The sequence below is a fragment of the Palaemon carinicauda genome, chromosome 11 (genome assembly GCF_036898095.1).
Source record: "Palaemon carinicauda isolate YSFRI2023 chromosome 11, ASM3689809v2, whole genome shotgun sequence".
NCBI lineage: Eukaryota > Metazoa > Arthropoda > Malacostraca > Decapoda > Palaemonidae > Palaemon > Palaemon carinicauda.
The window spans coordinates 4163753-4181545 of record NC_090735.1 but is presented as its reverse complement, the minus strand read 5'-3'; the positions used below and the strand labels follow the sequence as shown (position 1 = coordinate 4181545).

Here is a 17793-nt window from a genome sequence, read left to right as displayed (position 1 = left end):
CATGCACTTGCTTCGCGTAGTGCTTGAAGAAAACACGCGAAGATTTCCAGCCTGTGAAACTCTTGAGGCTTTCGAAATCCATGCTCTGGAAAAAATTCAGAGACGATGCGACTTTTCTAGGATCATGACCTGCGGGTGTACTGTCAGGATCCTCTCTGCGAATGAAGTAGGTGATTTTCGCTCTTAGTTGTTTCAGTGACAGGTCGCTACCCGATGTTTCTCCTTTGAAGAGTTGGCCTCCACCAAAGTCAGAAGTTCTACGAAGATAGACCTTGAGGCTCTCTACCGGACATATAGAGGCATCTTCTTTCAGGGGGCAGATTCTCCAAGGGCCCCATCTCTTGGTGGGTAGTTCATTTTTCGCGAGAAACGTTGGATCCGGGAAGAGGGTAAGGTCTCCTGATTCTGTAAACAGGATGTGACCCTCGTCTCTTGATAATGCCACTATTTCGCTGACTCGGGCTCCTGAGGCAAGAGCAAAAAGAAATATAACTTTTTGAGTCAGATCCTTGAGAGGGCACGAATCGTTGTCCAAGTTGGAGGCAAAATGGAGCACCTTGTCCAGGGACCAGGAGATAGGTTTTGGTGGGGGTTCTGGGCATAGACGAGCGCATGCCTTCGGCAGTTTATTGAAGATGTCGCAGGACAGATCAATCTGGAAGGCGTACAGTAGTGGTCTAGTCAAGGCCGATTTGCAGGTAGAAATCGTGTTGGCTGCTAAGCCCTGTCCATGAAGGTGAATGAAGAAGGACATGCAAAAATCGATGGTGATTTCCGTAGGATTTTTTGCCTTGACGAATGAGACCCACTTTCTCCAGGATGATTCGTATTGCCGTCGTGTGGATTCGGTCTTGTATTCCTCGAGGAAGTCTAGACTTTTCTTCGAGATCCCAAACCTTTTCTTCGTGGCTAGGGAGAGAAAATCATGAGATGAAGGTCCCTGACTTTCGATGATGAAGCAAAGACAGTCGACTTCTGTACTTGCTGGGAGAGAACTGGGCCCGGGAGAGGGATCAACGTGGACTGTAGCTCCAGGACTAGGGGGTACCAATTGCTCCGGGTCACTTGGGAGCCACCAGGGCCGCTGTCCCTTTGAAGGTTCTCAGCTTGGAGAGGACTTTCAGGAGAAGGTTGGTGGGAGGGAACAGGTAGATCCTGGACCACCTGTTCCAATCCAGTGACATGGCGTCCACTGCTTCTGCCTTGGGGTCCTTGTACGGGGCCACATAACGAAGAAGTTGATTGTTGTCGCTCGTTGCGAAGAGATCGATCTGAAGTTCTGGGACTTGGTGAGAGATGAAGGAGAAGGATCTTGCGTCTAGAGACCATTCCGACTCTATCGGGCTTGTCCGAGATAGAGCGTCCGCCGTCACGTTGCGGAATCCTTGTAGGTGAACTGCAGACAGGTGCCATTTCTTCTCTGCCAGGCGGAAGATTGGGAGAAGCACCTGATTTATCTGGGGCGATCTTGAGCCTTGGCGATTGAGACATCGGACTACCACCGAGTTGTCCAGTGTCAGACGAATGTGGATCGAGGGAGGCGGAGAGAGTTTCTTCAGAGTGAGAAGGACCGCCATGGCCTCCAAGATGTTGATGTGAAATGTCTTGAATAGGGGAGACCATGTTCCTTGAGCCTGTTGTTGGTGGGAGTGACCTCCCCAACCCTCCAGCGAAGCGTCCGTGTGGATGTTGAGTGATGGAGGTGGGTGTTGAAGAGGGATGGACCTTTTCAGGGCCTTTGCTTCCGACCACGGCTTTATGAGTAACCGAAGTCTGTTTGGGAGCCGTCTCTTGAGGTCTCTTCGAGCGATGGATACAGAACGTCTCCAGACTCCCGCGGCATCCTTTAGCTGTGCACTCAGCACTGGGTTTGTCACTGAGGCGAACTGTAGAGAGCCTAGAACTCGTTCCTGCTGATGTCTTGAGATCCGTTTGGATTTCAGCAGTTTTTTGACAGACCCTGCTTTTTCTTTCCTTTTCTTCTGGGGAATGGAAAGGCGGTGTGACTGAAGATTCCACTGGATTCCTAACCATTGAAACTTCTGAGCTGGAGAGAGGCGAGATTTCTTTCTGTTTATCTTGAATCCCAGGTGTTCCAGAAACTGGGTGACTTTGTTGCAGGATCTTAGACAATCTTCGGGCGATGGAGCCCAGACCAGCCAGTCGTCAAGGTAGGCCATCACCTGGACGCCGCGGAGGCGGAGCTGTTGAACGATGGCGTCTGCCAGCTTTGTGAAGATCCGTGGGGCCACATTGAGGCCGAAGGGCATGGCCCTGAAAGCGTAGCTTTTCCTTTGGAGTCAAAATCCTAGGTAGGAGGAAGCGTGGTGGTTCATTGGAACGTGCCAGTAGGCATCCGCCAGGTCTATGGAGACCGTGTAGGAACCTTGAGGCAGAAGGGTCCCTATCTGTTGAAGAGTCAGCATCTTGAACTTGTTGTTCGCTATGAACTTGTTGAGGGGGGATAAGTCTAGAATGACTCTGAGTTTGTCGGAGTTCTTCTTGGGGACGCAAAACAGTCTCCCTTGGAACCTGGTTGACTTTACCCTCCTTATCACCTTCTTGTTCAAGAGTTCTAGGACGTATTCTTCCAGAAGGGGGGTTGACTGTTGGAAGAATTGCTGGAAGGTTGGGGGTGGATGAGTCCAGCTCCAGCCTAGACCCTTCTTGACGATGCTGTGTGCCCAGGGATCGAAGGTCCAACGATCCTGGAATTGGCGGAGTCTTCCTCCCACCGGAAGCACTTCATTGCTTCTGGTTTCCCGAGGGTTTGCTACCTCGGCCGCTAGCTCCCTTTCCTCCTCTGCCTCTGGAGGGACGGCAAGATGCATCTCTGCCTGCACCTCTGTTTGAGCCTCTACCTTTGGGACGAAAGGTAGTTGACTGTTGCTCAAAAGCAGGGGTGAAGACCGGCGACTGTGACAAGACCGGTTGGGTGACCAATTGAAAGGTCTGCTGTGGCTGAGCTGCCACTTGGGGAGTAGCGGATCCCGGAAACTGCCGTCTCTGTTGACGTTGCTGGGGTTTCGGTTTCGTGGGTTTCCTCTTAGGTTGAGGGCCGTCGTCCTGAGAAGATTTCCTTTTCTTCGACATGCCCCATTTGTGGAGAAGGTTCCTGTTCTCCGTGGCGGCCTTGTCGGTAATCTCTTTCACTAGGGAGGAGGGAAAGAGGTGCTTACCCCAGATGTTGGAGGAAATCAGCCTCCGGGGTTCGTGTCTCACTGTAGCACTTGAGAACACGAATTCACGACAGGCTCTACGAGCCTTCGTGAAGCTGTACAGATCCTTTACTACAGTCGCCAAATGTGTTTTGGCGAGGACCATGTAGTAGTCAGGGACCCTAGTGTCACCGGCCATGACTTCGAGCTGTACTTGAAGGGACATAGATGCGGCGAGCCTTTCCTTCGTATCATGTTCCCGACGAAGAAGATGGTCATTAAGTTTTGGGAGGTCCTCGTTAAACTGACGACCAGCGACGTCAGGTTCTAGTTTTCCCACTACAAATGTTGACTGGACGTCTTTCCAGTGTCTAACATCAGGGGGAGTAGTCAGGGAGAAGGGTCTGCACTCCTCCAGTGCAGGGCAAGGTTTTCCTTCTTCCACTGCCTTATGCACCGCAGTGAAGGCCTTTTCCAAAAAGGGGAAGGTCGCATCGTCTGGTGCGACGTAGGTCGGGTGTTTCTTGCTAAGCGCCGGTAGTTTTGAGCAGATGAAGCCCCTACTTTTCACTGTATTGGCCAACATAGCCTGGGCCTTCGGGAGATCGAACACTATAACCTCCTTCGGTTCGGTCTCTTCTTTAGAGGCAGGTTCAGATCTAAGTCGGACGTAAAAGTCCGGGTAAGCCTCAAAGTTTGGGAAGAATTCCACTTCTTCCAGCGCGATCGAGCCGACCTTTTCGCTTATGAAGATCTTGCCTGTAGTGATCAGCATGTCCTCGGCATACCTCCAGGGGTTGGTATCCGAGCATGCGGGGAGGTCCTTAACCGAAATCCTTTTCGGCTGCTTCAAACTTCCCATGTTGGACCTGAAGAACTCATGCGTCTCGTGGAGTTTCTTATCCATGAGAGCCTCAAGCATTTTGAAGATCTCCTGGGTGTTGGATGGGGTAGGATCCGAGGTAGCGGATGTAGACGGGAGTGATACATCCGTCAGTGTAGGAGTCGGTGTGGGGGTGGATGTTGGAGCGACCTCCTGCTCCGACTCAGGGTATTCCACCTGATCTTCCTCATAGTCCAGTTCGTCGCCCATGAGGTTCCTCTCCGTGTTCTCCGACACTTCCGACATACGTTCCGCGTTGTCGGCATTCAAACGGCACTCGTGCATGGACTGAGCCATGACTACATCCGGTTCCACCACTATCTGGACGGTGGGAATCTGACCTTTGGGGACCACTGAGTCTGGTGATGCCTTCGGGAAAAGCAAGGCCCTCAAATCTTCGGTGGCGAGATATGGTCCGGTGGCGTTCTTCTGGAAGCCACGCACCCACTTGCGTAGCTTCTCTCGAGAAGAGTCCCTTACCTCCGCTAAAGGAGGATTGTTGAACGCTTCGACCAAGCGGTCCTTGCAGACTGTACAGTGCTGCGGGTCCCAAATTTTCAGATCGCCTTTCTTATTGGCGCAGGGGGCGTGGGTCTTACATGCCGTGTGCCCGTAGAAGTGCGGGCGCTTCACTCCACAGAAGTTGTGATCACATTTCACGTACTCCTCCTGAAAGAGAAAGAGAACATGAGTATACAGAAGTCATACAAATGACTTATATTACTCTAAAGTTAAATATTAGGTAGTTAACTTTAACTTAACATTAATTAAATAATAACATTGTAATGTTAGAGAGTGGAGCGGGAAATGAAGTAGATAGACACATACTCTGTGTATCCCGCCCAGCTGGTTATCGTAACCTTATCAGTAGGCAATTTGTTTGTGACCGAGGACACAAAGCAGAATTCTTCAATGATCCCCAAGGAAGGCAGAAGGTAAATCTAGCAGGGATTGCCTAAGATGTATATCAAGGACTGAGACCACTCAGGCCATTAGTTAGGGGGGTTAGAAGACCCCATAGGACAACAGTTTCCGGCAACCAGCTGTGCTAAGACACACACAGCATGCTGGAAAATTATGATATGCAAGAAGACACCATGGCCGTTAATAGAACGGTAAGACAATACCTATCCATTGGGGTAGCCAAGCTATCTGGTTGCAGTGTAGGGCTATCAGCATGAAGTTGATAGCTGGGAGAAGGGGTGCAAGTCTCTTGGCGTCTCCAGAGGGCGCCGGCAGACCGGAGGAACGTCGGAGGCCACTCCAGCAGGGTTTCTGGCATTAGGGAAGACACATAGAGAAGTCAGGTGTAATGCCAGGTTGGCGGCCGCCGGCACAGCGGTGGCACGCCGGCAGGAGTAGGCGGCTCCGGCAGGCTGCCGGCTTGGTGACAAGGTCATACGATAAGGAAGGGGGTTATAGCATACCCAGACTGCCAGCAATCAATGCCGGCACGCCGGAGGCCGGCCCGAAGGACGGACGACCGAAGCTAGGTAGTGTAAGGGTAGGCCATCGGCTATACACCGACGGAAGGCGGCAGCCCTCCGGCACGCGGAGGACTGTCGACTAGGTAGGATACTAGGAATGTGTCACCAAGGGCGGGCGGTATCGCCGGCAGTAGAGGACAGGAAGAGAGACAGAAGGAGGGATGGAGGGGTAAGAATACGAACCCCTATAGCATCCCACCTGAATGAGTGTACCCATGATAGGGGCTAGCCCTATCACCCAATGGCAGGGGGCCGGCAGGCGGCCGGGTGCCAGAGTAGCCCAAGGGAGGGCCAGGGAACACCCAAGAGAGGGGGAACCCCTGTGGACAAAACGCTTCCAGTGGCTAACCCCATAGGACGCTATGAAGGGTATATGTACCAGAGCGGACTGCCCACAGGGACTCTAGATAGCCTTATCACTCCACCCTAAGGAGGAGTTGTAGGACTAGGGACAGATGAGTATAGGCTAGTCTATGTATAGGCTAGACCATACAAGGGATGGGGGGGGAGGGAGAAGAAGAAGGGTCTTCCATAGGGGAGGCTCTGTACAAAAACGGCCACCAAGGAAGGGAGAACGCTCCCTAGCCTAGGGTAGGCAACCTGGCTGAGAACGGTGCATGGGTACCGTTTCAAGCAAAGTACTGAACTAGCGCGCGCGCCCCCCCCCCCCCAGGCCTAACCTAGAGAAGGGATGTCAAACCCCAAGCTAGGTAGGCTGGAAGACATAACGCAAGTTGCAAGGAAGGTCAGGTAACCTAACATCAGCAACTGAGGAAGGACATGCCGTTCCTCTTTCTCGAACGCAACCCTAAGGGGGGATCATTCCCTTAGGGATGAAAGAGAAGCGATAAATACTCTGATACGGACATGATCCCCTTACGTGGTAGGGGGAGCGTGGCCACACAGAGGGAATGCCCTAAGGCAGGGGGTGAAGGGAGCATATAGGGGTCCTACAATTAGGTTAGGTTAGAAAGGCACACTATTAAACCGATCCCCTATAAGGTCCCGGGAGGCGAAAACACTTGCATCACAGTGAACAGTATCATAAAATAATGCCACTATCTTCATAACTTAACCTAGGATCACTGGAATATATCATGCATGAACACTGGTGTTAGGCGCTCTAGCCTAGGGGCTAAGCTAGCGAACTAGTATGGGGTCAGGGGATGACCGATAAAAAAGCGTCAAAACACGATATATGAAGTTCCTAGCTATGAAGACTAAATAACTAACAGTATCAATTAGTTAAAAGGCCGGAATAGGCTGTTCAGGCTAGCTAAATAAGGCATGCAGGGGAACAGCGACGCCATAAAATGGCGTGTCCGGTAGTAGCACAGCTCTGCCAGAAAACATGAAATATCTCGAAAAGTATAAGTTACTTTACGGTCAGAGCTTATTTAAACAATACTGGGACCTGGTACTCAACTTTCCAGAAGAAGGCGAGGCTGAAGGTAGCGACATTACGAAGATGCAAGCCGATGAAAAAGCACAAGGGAAAATCCGTCTTAGCAAGGCAAGCTACTAAAAGAAGGATGAGGACGGACGTGACGTCATTTAGCAATGGCGCCCGTTTGTTTACGTTTCGAATACCAAAAGTAGCCACGGACGAGTATAGCTGTGGAACGGCTCCCCAGCTATTCTCCGCCCCTCCATATAGAAGTGTTAACTCTATATGGGGTGCAGATAGCTATGTGGCGCGTTAATACATGCGTCCCCTGTTGATATACGATGTCTTAAAGGGAAACCTTTAGGATACTCGCTCCAGAAGTTAGAATTCTGTGATAACCTGTGGTTAAATTCTCTGGGAATATCTTAGTAGTTAATATACCCAAGGAAGCTACCAATAAGGAACCTTCCATCAGGACGCCATGGCTTGAGCCCAAAAAATAGATTTCTGAAATGCTCCAATTTAGAGTTCTTTATGTCTAAGACTTCAATAGTTTCAAGAATAATTATGACCAGACTCTAGGTGGTAACAAAGTTATACAAAAAAAAGTAAAAGATTTAAATAATATAGATGCAGTAGTCGGATGTAGAACGGCACCTCGTAGTATCGGGGGATATTGAGGAAGGAGAAGACTAATTGATAAGGGACCTCTGGTAGTGATTTTAACACGCCCCAGTTACTATACCGACTCTCTATAAGGGTGAGCGAGCTGGGTATATTCCTGGCATTCCATGCAACTTTTTCTCTGGTATATTTAGCAGTATTTATACCTTAGAAATGGTGCTATAAGGAGCATTTCACGGAGCGGCACAGGTCACTTGCCCAGAAATAGATTTTTCCTTTGTCAAAATCCCTTTATTACATATCTAAAGATAATTTTCTCTTACAAAATATTACTTAGTGCAATAGATCAGTATCAACCAGGTTTTTTACAATTACACATTTTATACACTCTAAGTGTAATAATTTCGTATCAAGCAAGTTTTACTTTATACCAGTGGCGGCTCGTGGCTAACATGAGAGGGGGTGCTGTTCCAAAATATTTTTAGCCTTTGTTTTGATATTGATTAAAAGGAAACAAACAGGTGTAAGAACATTTATTCATAAACTTTATTGAATCTGAAAAAATAAAAAAGAAAAGCAATTCTTTTTTTACTAACTATAACCAAAATTGTTCTAGTTCAAGCATGGTCTATTCATTTAAAAATAAAATCTATTCTTCTTGCTTTAATTTGTGCAAAAATGATCTCTGGATGAGATTTGAAGAAATTTTTTTCTCCATTGAAAACAGTACGAGTGCATTTAGTCTTTCTGAATTCATAGTGCTTCTTAGGAAAGTTTTAAATTTTTTCACTGCTGAAAAAACAGTGTTCTGCCTCTGATATAGTCATAGGAATTGTCAAGAGAATTGTTATCAACTTTGTAATTGCACTAAGGACATCATCTACATTATTTTCCAAGATAAATTTCAGCAGTTCAATTAAATTGGAATATTCATGAATATCAGACCTACAGTAGAATACAGTACTTTTAGTTCAGTTTCAAGGTTTTCTTTGTCAATCACTACCTTTTGCCAGAGCACCAAGGTATCTACATATTTTGCTTTATGAGAAGAAAATTTTCAGTATCAGTTTTAAAAGATTATACTTCAATTCTTAAATAAGTTCATAAGCTTGTAAGCCCAGTCTTGTAAACTTCAGATTTCATTAGAGATGCTTTCGGATCTTTCACTATTGAGAAACCTCTTGGCGATTGTTCTATTCATCAGAATATAGGTGTAGTTGTCAAGTATTTGAGAGGTTTAATTTATTAGCCATTTAAAAAGATGGGTTTAAAAGAGCTTACTGTGAAAATGCCTTTTCTTTTAACATTCGCTTTGGCCAAGCTAATTAATGAACTTGACTTCATTTTAAGCATGAAGAATTTGCTATGGATGAAGCATTTATATAATTTTTATCGTTTTAGGACCAAGAACCTACCTCGTCATTTGGATAACCCTACCTAAGCCCCAATATTAGGAGGAATTCAAAAGATAGATTTCTGTCTTATTTGAACTTTAAATATTTACCCGAATAGATTCAATTTGGGGTAATTTAACTTATTTGCTTTGTAGGGTTAGGTTTCATACAGATCTATCAAAGAATTCCATCCTGTTAGGAGTCCCATTACTCAAGCACATGCAAAGTTAGAGAATCATCTCTTCATGTTTCATAAGTTAGAGCTCATGATATTTGGGATGTGGTTACCTTGCTAATTTCATTATGAATTTATACCAGGAAATGGTCTTAACTGTGGGTCAGGGCCATAACAAGCCAGTATTTGCTAAGCCTTATTTAAGTGAAGCTTTCCTCGAATATTAATGTTTCTAAAGGGAATGTTTTGATTCAAGTCTTCAGCTGCTGAATCTCATCTTAATTTGTTGGACAGGAACTTGCTGTCTATTAAATTTCTTATTCCTGATCAAAATATTAATCTGTCACCATTGTTCAGTTAGTTTGTTAAGCATGTTGCCTAAGAATTTTCATATTTCTGATTATCCTTTGCATTCAGATCTTCCCAGACAGTACCACATGTTCGTAATACTAAGTATGCAGTTAATTCTAATAGCCATGCCTTTGTCATCATAAGGATCAATACTACATAGTATTCTGGAAGTTTTACTCCAGCTGTGACCAAGTTGTGGAATGATCTTCCTAATCAGATAGTTGAATCGGTGGAACTTCAAAAGTTGAAACTTGCAGCAGATGTTTTTATGTTTAACAGGCTGTCATAAGTCTTTTTAAAGTTTATATGTGAAAGATATATTTTAAAGTTGGTACTGTTTTTAAAGTATTTAATTTTAATTGTTCATTACAGTACTTCTCTTGTAGTTTATTTTCTTATTCCCATTCCTCTCTGGGCTATTTTTCCCTGTTGGAGTCCTAGGCCTTATAGCATCCTGCTTTTCCAACTAGGGTTGTAGCTTAGCTTGTAATAAGAATAATACAGTAGTAACAATAGGTTTAGATTTAACGTTGATAATGATTATTTTTACAGTTATTTTTCTCAGTTTGATCTTAATCTCCAATTGGGGTTTGGTAAGGAGCTTTAAATCTGTTAGTGGGAATTTCCTAGCAGCATATGTTATCCTTTTAACTCTAATAAATCTATAAAGGAAATTAGGTAGCTTAGGTTTTTCCATATGTTATACTGTATCCTATTTTCTTTTTCTAATTAGGCGTTTGGCCAAGAAAAGACAACGTTTACTTCTTAATTCATTCCCTGGCAAATACAGACGTGGAATTGTAATAAGATTAAGAAGGGAGATTTGTCCAAGCCCTTTCTTGAAAATTTAAGATTAGGATTATTTCAAATACCTGGCCTTCTCCCACCTCCAAAAAAAGCGTGATAGTCATCCATGTGATTCACAGGAAAGTTTCATAAACACAAAGAGAATTTTGATATTGAAATTTTTGCATTTCAACACTTTTTTTGTTAGGCACATGAGTCTGTCCTCTTCCCTATTTACAGTGATATACTGGAGTTGAGTACATGTCTTTAACAACTTCAAAGGGATGAGTAAATGGGCTGGGGTGAGTCCCGTGGTTCACTGAATGCCATTTATACACAGCAGTATGAGTCACAGTACTATGCTGGATAGTCACTGGAAGAGGAGAGATATAACAGTCGAGCGTGAGAGAAGTTTTTGATTTTTATTTCACGATTGAAAATTTCGAGCTTTGTAGGTATTAGCCATGTAACTGATCGGTAGCTGTTAAAATAATAAATTTTCAATATTAAACTTAGCCGGTGATTATATAAGCTGCAACTCTGTTGCTCGACAAAAAACTCTACGTTAAAAATCCGCCAGCGATCGCTATACAGGTAGGGGTTGTACATCAACAGCGCCATCTGTCGGGCAGGTACTCAGTACTCAATGTAAACACAGAACTCAATTTTCTCTCTGTCGGGCTACCGGCAAGACCTACTAATTCGCTGTGCTAACTGGATTTGTTTTCACAACTATTGGTGAAGTACACTATTCTAGTTTTGAGCTTTCGCTATGCAGGTGTTTTATCTTCATCTCAAAACTTGAACTCGTTTTGGATAGATTTAATTATGGTGACAAAGATAGTATGGACTTTCTTTCACTTTTAAATGGCCGACCCTTCCCTTAGACGGAAGTATGTTTAGGCTTTTAGTAATTATATCACGTTATAGATTTTCCTCTATATATTTTATATCTCTCCGCCTTTATTAGGCCTCTTCGATTAACTTTCCATTTTTTATAAACATATAAAAATAAATTTTAATGCTTTGTTTATATAGAACTTTCCTGAGAGTAGGCGGTCCTAACTTGGAAACCGAAGTTAATCAACGGTGAGCCCTTTATATCGTCTTTAGCTTTTAAAGAGCAAAGGATTTAAAACTTTTTAAATGTAATTTTTTATGAAAGAATTTCTTTGATAGTCTTCGTACTGTTTTCAAAGATAAACTAACGTTTAGTTTTTTATGCTACGCAGTTGTTGATGTTCAGGACGTTCAACATGCGCTCTATCGTTACGATAGAGAGAGAGTGTATCACGGTTTCACTTTGCAGTAAGAGTAAATCGATTCTGACGTTTTATTCATTCTTTCTTAGCTTAAATGTTTTAAATTCTAATTTAAAGGAACTTTTTATTTGAAAAACCTTTCAGTTTTTTCCTTTAGTCAAATAACATGTTTTTTTTTTGACGATATATAATTGGGCTCTTCTCTTAGGTGCGAAATCAAGAGAGAAAGAGAGAGAGAGATAGAGACGGAGGGAGAGAGAGGAGAGAAAACGTTCCGTTCAAGCGGGTAACGTTGTTCTCGTGTTACTCACGTCCCTAGTCGCTGTACGGGGAGGAAGGATAAAACGTCTTTAGGTTTTTATTCTCGTCCCCAGGCTATGTGCGGTGAGAGATTGAAAACGTAGTTATATGAACTAGTGTTTAGTCTCTTTCCCAGCCACTGATTTTTCTTTTTATCTTAAAATATGTTTTCTGTTTTTTGCTGGTATTATGAGCTTGCATTATACGACTAATTTCGCAATTACTACCTTTTAATGAAGGGTAGAATTGCGTGTTTCAGGTAGAAATAAGTGCAAAACAGAAAATCGAAGTGATAAAGTGATATGCGCAAAGTGTTACAGTGTTGCGTCCGAGGCGCAAAGTGTTACAGTGTTGCGTCCGAGGGTTCGTCTGTTCGTGCCTGTCGTTCACCTAGTCCGGGACCTCTTACAAGCTCCCTTGCCCAGGGGAGAAGTAATGTCAAACGACTTATGGGTTCGAGAGGCCTTGACCAACGAACAGACGTTTTCCCTCTATGGTATCGGGTGTATCTTACCAAGATCTCCCCTACCATAAGACGAGAGAGACGTTGTTTCTCCTCGCCATCCGAAGGCTTTTCGCATAAGAAACCTGTCACAAGGTTTCGGAGCCCTTAAGCGAAAGTCAGTCCTTTCAGGACAGGTCCAGCGTCCTGGTTACAGCCATTAGGACAGCTCTGACCCTATGCAGTCATCGGATAACTGCTCGCCGCCTTACAAAAGCGTAACACAGACTCCGAGAGTCTTTTTTTGTAGGCAAAGTGTTGCGGTCACAGACGTTACCCTCGTCTATTACCACAACCATTTCCGTTGATCCTTAAGGGGTTGTATGGCAAAACATGCAGTATATGCTTGCCTCCCTTATGGAAGACTATTCTGCCGATTAGTCCGTTGAGTCTAGCCGTTTATCTCATCGATATCCTGGCTTTCAGCCAACCTAACTTTCCTTTGTGCTTACTGTTGACGTTGGCGTAGCTTAGTCACGTCAGTCAGGTTGTTTAGAACCACACTCGATGCGGTCTCGTGTGGTTTTTCAGCCGCATTTGGACGTTAGGCCACTTGCTGATGCTCCTGTTGACGTTCAAGACGTTCACTAACAATCGGAGTTGACTTGTTTTGACGCTGTGCGGCAACCTCCGCATTCTAGAGTTGTTTTGACTGCTCAGTCTAGGCAGTCAAAGCAGTCTCGAGTGGACACTGTGCGTCCTCACGCACCTGTTGTGGTTGACAGTTCAGTTGTTGACAGTTCACAGACTGTCAAGCAGTTACATGAGGTTGCGTTCTGGTCCGCTACTAATGCACCAGTAAGAGACTCAGCTTTTATCGGACAAGGTTCCTGTAGATGAGGAAGTTGCTGTTCTCCCTCCTACTGATATTCCCTTGAGGACTCTGTCAGATGGAGAGGAGCCTAAAGCTGCTTAGCCTCCTATGGACTTTAATTAAATCATGATGATTTTTTTAAGGATCTTCGTCCGGATCTTTTTGTAACTGCTGCTCCTCGTTCGCCTAAACGTCAGAGCTTACACTAGGCCTAGCTACTTCGAAGGCGTTGTTTTTAAGCTAGTGAGTGCTCTCTCGCTCTCCTAGAGAGCGTTACGTTGGCTAGGCGACTGGTTTTTCACCAGGAGGAGTTTGGGGGATACAGCCTTTGCTTTCCCTTCTTTTAAACTGGTTTATAGAGCGAAAGTCTGATATGACACGAGAGAAGTTCTCGGCTTGGGAGTTCATGCCTCTGCCCAGATAGACTTCTCAATTCTGGTAGACTCTCCCTGGCGCCTAGCCAGGAGACGCTCCAAGTTGTTTACAGGTCAACTTCACAGCTGTTGTCGAGCCTTTGAAGTTTTGCTGTACTATTATGTCACGCATAACAAGGCTTTCAGGGATGGTAAACGGTTCCGCCTCAGTCGCTAACCCCGTCTGTTGCCACACCTGCTCCCGTAGACCCTAAATGGGCTTTGCTGCAAGACATGCAGTCCAAGCTTGCGTCCTTGATAGGGACTTAAATGCGGAGAAGAACCTTCTGGCCAACAACCTTCCAACCGGTCGGTTGTGCGCCCTGTTGACGCTGAGGTAACCTACTCGCGTCTGCCAGTTGAGGTGGTTACTCCACCGATGCGACTGTGTGGGTTGCCAGCCGCACGTTGACATTAAGCGACGCTCGGAGGTGGTTGTTGACGTTCAGGACGTTCAACAACCAGCAGAGGTGACTTGTTTTGACGCAGTGTGTCAACCTCAGCAACCCGGTAGGGTGTTGACTGCACAACCCAGACGGTCTAGACAGTCTCGGGTTGACGCTGTGCTTCCTTGCGCACTCATGGTTGTTGACAGTTCACAGACTGTGCAGCAGTTCCATGATATTGCGTCCGGCTCCGTCACGCATCCACCAGTGCGACCGGATTCAGCGAGCCAGACGTCACCCACTCCGTTGCCGTTTCCTCATCAGTTTCGGATGAGGAACCCTCTGATGAGGACGTTGCTGAACAACAAGACGATCAGCCCCCAGCCCTGCTATCCATCCAGAAGATGCTGAAGAAGGAACGCTGCTCAGTCAGGCTGTGGATGAGTCTGGTAGGGACACTGTCATCCGTGGATCAATTTGTATCACTAGGAAGACTACACCTCCGTCCTCTTCAATACCATCTAGCTTTTCACTGGAAAAAGGACAAGACGCTAGAAGCGGTCTCGATCCCGGTTTCCGAAAAGATAAAGTCTTGTCTGACTTGGTAAAAGGGCAATATCAACCTAAGAGAGGGTCTTCCCCTGGCTGTTCAGACTCCCAACCACGTTCTCTTCTCGGACGCATCGGACGTGGGCTGGGGTGCGACATTAGACGGTCGGGAATGCTCGGGGATGTGGAACTCGAGTCAAAGGACAATGCATTTCAACTGCAAGGAGCTACTGGCAGTACGTCTGACCTGGAAAAGCTTCAGGTCTCTCCTTCAAGGCAAAGTGGTGGAGGTGAACTCGGACAACACCACGGCTTTGGCGTACATCTCCAAGCAAGGAGGGACCTACTCTCTGACGTTGTACGAGATCGCAAGGGACCTCCTCACCTGGTCAAAAGGTCTAGACATATCACTAGTAACGAGGTTCATCCAAGGCAACTTGAATGTCATGGCAGATTGTCTCAGTCGGAAGGGACAAATAATTCCAACAGAATGGACCCTCCACAAGGATGTATGCAAGAGACTTTGGGCCACCTGGGGCCAGCCAACCATAGATCTCTTCGCAACCTCGATGACCAAGAGGCTCCCAATATTTTGCTCACCAATCCCGGACAAAGCAGCAGTTCATATAGATGCCTTTCTCCTAGATTGGTCACATCTAGATCTATATGCATTCCCTCCGTTCAAGATTGTCAACAAGGTACTGCAGAAGTTCGCCTCTCACGAAGGGACAAGGTTGACGCTAGTTGCTTCCCTCTGGCCCGCCAGAGAATGGTTCACAGAGGTACTTCGATGGCTAGTAGACGTTCCCAGAACACTTCCCCTAAGGGTGGATCTTCTACGTCAGCCACACGTAAAGAAGGTACACCAAAAGAAGGTACACCAAGGCCTCCACGCTCTTCGTCTGACTGCCTTCAGACTATCGAAAGACTCGAGAGCTAGAGGCTTTTCGAAGGAGGCAGCCAGAGCGATTGCTAGAGCAAGGAGAACATCCACCCTTAGAGTCTACCAATCGAAGTGGGAAATCTTCCGAAACTGGTGCAAGTCAGTATCCGTATCCTCGACCAGTACCTCTGTAACTCAAATAGCTGACTTCCTCTTATATCTGAGGAAAGAACGATCTCTTTCAGCTCCCACTATCAAGGGTTACAGAAGCATGTTGGCATCAGTCTTCCGTCACAGAGGCTTAGATCTTTCCAACAATAAAGATCTACAGGACCTCCTTAAGTCTTTTGAGACCACGAAGGAGCGTCGTTTGGTTACACCTGGTTGGAATTTAGACGTGGTACTAAGATTCCTTATGTCAGACAGGTTTGAACCGCTACAATCAGCCTCCCTGAAAGATCTCACCTTAAAGACTCTTTTCCTGGTATGCTTAGCCACAGCTAAAAGAGTCAGTGAGATTCATGCCTTCAGCAAGAACATCGGATTCTCATCCAAAACGGCTACATGTTCTACAACTTGGTTTTCTAGCCAAAACGAGCTGCCTTCTCGGCCTTGGCCATTATCGTTCGATATTCCAAACTTATCGTATGGTTGGAAATGAACTAGAAAGAGTCTTATGCCCTGTAAGAGCTCTTAAGTTCTATTTAAAACGAACTAAACCTTTACGAGGCCCGTCTGAAGCTTTATGGTGTTCAGTTAAGAAACCATCTTTGCCTATGTCAAAGAATGCTTTATCCTATTTTATCAGACTGTTAATACGAGAAGCTCATTCCCATCTGAATGAGGAAGACCAAGCTTTGCTGAAGGTAAGGACACACGAAGTTAGAGCTGTCGCAACTTCCGTGGCCTTTAAACAAAATAGATCTCTGCAAAGTATAATCGACGCAACCTATTGGAAAAGCAAGTGTTCGCGTCTTTTTATCTTAAGAATGTCCAGTCTCTTTACGAGAACTGCTACACTCTGGGACCATTCGTAGCAACGAGTGCAGTAGTGGGTGAGGGCTCAACCACTACAATTCCCTAATTCCATAACCTTTTTAATCTTTCTCTTGAAATGTTTTATTATTGTTTTTGGGTTGTCCGGAAGGCTAAGAAGCCTTTCGCATCCTACTTGATTTGGCGGGTGGTCAAAGTCATTTCTTGAGAAGTGCCTAGATTAGAGGTTTTGATGAGGTCCTGTTGTATGGGTTGCAACCCTTGATACTTCAGCTCCTAGGGGTCGCTCAGCATCCTAAGAGGATCGCGAGGCTCCGTAAGGAAGACGTACTTAAAAAGGCAGAGTAATTGTTCAAGTCGACTTCCTTACCAGGTACTTATTTATTTTATGTTTGTTATTTTGAATAACTGCTAAAATGAAATAAAAAATCCTTAGCTCATAATAATGTAAACAATTATTGCTGGTCTCTACCCACCCCCCTGGGTGTGAATCAGCTTATATAATCACCGGCTAAGTTTAATATTGAAAAATGTTATTTTTATAATAAAATAAATTTTTGAATATACTTACCCAGTGATTATATATTAAAGGACCCTCCCTTCCTCCCCAATAGAGACCCAGTGGACCGAGGAGAAAATTGAGTTCTGTGTTTACATTGAGTACTGAGTACCTGCCCGACAGATGGCGCTGTTGATGTACACCCCCTACCTGTATAGCGATCGCTGGCGGATTTTTAACGTAGAGTTTTCTGTCGAGCAACAGAGTTGCAGCTTATATAATCACCGGGTAAGTATATTCAAAAATTTATTTTATTATAAAAATAACATTTTTATCATTAAATTTGTTTTCTCCATCATATAAGGACTGAGGGAGTTCTAGATATAGAAGTAGTACACAACTCCTTAGAAAAACTGGTCCCTCTTTGATCTAAAAAAGTTGATAGACTATATTCATATCCTAAACTGTACTGTGGTTCTTATACAGCATATATGACACATCTCTTTCAAATTTCCACTATTGAGGTAACTTGTGTAGTTAGACATAACTCAGGTCTTACATTGACATAAAAGCTTACCATCAACCACTGTATTTTGGTGTAAGATAAATACTGTTATTAGAATTATACATAATGAAATTAATATTTAATGAAATATTTAAGTAAGATTGCCTTTTTCTTAGTTTAGATATAGTCATTTGTACTACTGTGTATGAAATCATCCATTATCAAAATACAATGGTAACTTGGAGATCAAATCTAATTAATTCTAGAAAACTATTTGAATGTTGATTTGTGCGAGACTGAAGTAATTATCCTCACAAGGGATAACGTTTATAGGGTTGATTTGTTTTTTATCCCAGAAATCACTCATTGTAAAGAATTTTACACAAAGTCGACAGTACTTACATGAATGAAATCATGCAGAAAAATACAATAAAGATGA

The 17793-nt window shown here is 44.8% G+C and overlaps 3 protein-coding genes across 7 annotated transcripts in view; 2 read left to right on the top strand and 1 right to left on the bottom strand.

Moving 5' to 3' along the window:
• The window catches only part of LOC137649946 (calcium uniporter protein, mitochondrial-like), a 799430-nt gene that overhangs the window by 169376 nt on the left and 612261 nt on the right, over positions 1-17793 (bottom strand). The gene's annotated exons all lie outside the window — the stretch shown is intronic.
• LOC137649945 (uncharacterized) overlaps positions 1-17793 on the top strand; it is a 402495-nt gene that overhangs the window by 72044 nt on the left and 312658 nt on the right. The window lies entirely within an intron of this gene.
• MCU (mitochondrial calcium uniporter) overlaps positions 1-17793 on the top strand; it is a 73120-nt gene that overhangs the window by 13492 nt on the left and 41835 nt on the right. The window lies entirely within an intron of this gene.